Below are 2,380 nucleotides of genomic sequence, written 5' to 3'. Positions count from 1 at the left end.
CCCCCCCAAACCGTCCCCCCCCCCCTGGCCGAGCACTTTTCCAGGGCCGGTTTTGGTTCCCAGTCCGGCCCTTCTTGTCTCTGACTCATATTGAGATGAGTAAATGTGACCATTTCACATAACCTGGCATTTTTATGATAATGGGTATTATGTTGTCTTCTTTCATTCATTCAAGTCCTTTGTTAATTTATATTCCCAAATACGTGAGTTTGTTTAGCTTTCATTGAAAGTTGTATCCCTCATTAGAGGCTGGCGTGATCATTCTGGACATAGTTAGTGCCTTGTTCTTCCTTCAATTTACTTTTGGCATGAGATATGTGAGAAGTCATTAGTTGTTTTTATCAAGGTCTGAATGAGCAGACAGAGGTCAGGAAGAGTAAGTAAAATGTCATCTGCATAGAGCAATATTGTTAATGTTCTGACTGGGGTGTCCCTGTCTGCTAAAGAAATCCAACAGAGTTTACTTGTGCTGTAGGTGTTTTATATAGGCATTTGGGACTTTGAGATATGTACAGTCACTAGGCTGAACACTGGTGTAACAAAACTTGAGCCGCCCCCCGCGCACGGTACATGGAGGGCCACCATCCAGACTCATTAAGGAGAGTCCTGTGCAGATTTCTGTGCTGAGGGGGCCCCATCGAACTTGGGGGCCCACCTGCACCACAGAGGCTGCGGGGCGTGTGTTCCTCCACTGAGGCGGAAGCTATGCAGAGTCAAAACATATAGCCCCATTCGGTCAAGTCAGATGTTTTCTCAGCATCAAGGCACAAAACCAGTGTCTCTGCCTGGGTATCTTTCCCTGTCCAGAATAGACTCAAGAGTGTCTGCAAATGACAACTCAAGTAGCTTCCAGTGACAAACATCACCTGCGAATGGTGTATTCATTTTGAATCACTTTTCAGAACCTATTGACGTGGATATTTTCTACTGCTTTCAGCAACACAGAGTAGATGGATAGGTCAGTAATTACTGCAATTAAGTGGATCTTAGCCAGGTTTGGGTACGACAGAGGCAATTAACTACTCCTTGCAAACTTTCTCTGAAAGAATCAGGGTAACGTCAGTTACCCCCAGGTCCCTCCTGACCCCGTCCCATTCCTTAAAATATGGAGATGACCATCTACACGACAGAAAAAAGAAAAGGAGCATGCTGGGATACCCTACCTGCTCCCTCCCATTGGGAGTACTTAAGCGGTACCAACCAAGCATGCAGCCTGTTCTTTTTTCTGTCTTCCGACAGAATGGATGGAGTTTTGCTGTTATCTTACCTGCGGTGGCTTCAGGGTCTTCTCGTCAGGCTGCTGGGCTGTCCTCTCCGTCCCTGAAGTCCTCCTCTCTGTGGGACGCGTCGGGCTGCTGGGCTTCTCGACGTCCTGCACCGCGGTCTCCTGGCCTGCAGGGGGCCGCGTTGGATGCCGCCCGGCCCTTAACGGCTGGGGCACTGGTTCTGCCGGCTCTCTTCCGGGTTGCTTTGCGCGTCTCCCTGGGGCTTGGCCGGTGGTGGGAGACGCGCTGCTGCTGGAGTGTTGCTGGTTCCTGGGGTCTCTGCTGGGCTTTGCTCCTCGGTTTTCCGGCCTCCTTGACTTTGCAGTGGTGCTCGCTTCGGCAGCACATTTACTAACATTGGAACGATAAAGAGACGAGTGGCATGGCCCCTGCGCAAGGTTGACACGCAAATTCGTAAAGCGTTCCATGCCTGCTGGTTCGCTGACGGGTGCAGCTTTGTTCGTGTTGTGTCAGCGTCTGGATGGTGGTCCGCCTGCTGGTCTTCGGTGTCCTGTGGGCTACCTTAATGTTCTGGCGTTGCTGACTGCGTGTTCCTTGCTGTTCCTGCCGCCCGCACTTTTCTGGCTGTGCTGGTGCTGCTTGGCCTTGTGGCTGGCTGGCTCCCTGGTTTCTGGACAGTGCTATGCCGTGCCACTGTGCTGCGATCCCCTCGTGCCTTGGAGCCTTTGCATTGGCAGTTCCCTTGTGTTTGGGGCTGTCTCTTTTCGGCCTTCCTCTGAGGTGTGGTCTGCTCTGCCTGGCGCTGTTGTCCTGGAGGGCGCCTGGGCAGTCTCTTGGAGGGCGGTGGGCTGTTGGGACGCTCCTCCTGCCCTCCTGGTGAGTACCGCGTAGCGGTTCCTGTTTCTTTCTTTTTTACTGTGCCCCATATTTCCTGCTGTCTTTCTTTTGCAGGTTCCTCCTGGGCCTGGCCTGGGCTCCCTCCCTGCGGCTGGTGTGGTTCTTGCTGTGGCCTCTGCAGGGGGTGGCGGGGGGCTTCTCTGCCCGGCGCTGGTGTTCTGGTGGGCGCCAGGGCTCCCTGTTGGGGTTAGGGGAGGGGGTGCTTTTGAGGCCCTCTTCCTGCCCTCTTGGTGCGTTCCATGTGTGGTTCGTCCCTG

At 53.3% G+C, this 2,380-nt stretch overlaps 1 non-coding gene across 1 annotated transcript; it reads left to right on the top strand.

The window, feature by feature from the left end:
* Positions 1 to 1,592: 1,592 nt before the first annotated feature.
* On the top strand, positions 1,593 to 1,699 carry LOC147711537 (U6 spliceosomal RNA). Its single transcript, XR_015296247.1, has one exon. It is a non-coding gene; the product is annotated as a U6 spliceosomal RNA (small nuclear RNA).
* Positions 1,700 to 2,380: the final 681 nt, after the last annotated feature.

This window comes from Lissotriton vulgaris, chromosome 5, assembly GCF_964263255.1.
Source record: "Lissotriton vulgaris chromosome 5, aLisVul1.2, whole genome shotgun sequence".
Taxonomy (NCBI): Eukaryota; Metazoa; Chordata; class Amphibia; order Caudata; family Salamandridae; genus Lissotriton; species Lissotriton vulgaris.
The sequence above is the reverse complement of the archived record's forward strand: the minus strand, read 5'-3'. Positions and strand labels throughout refer to the sequence as shown.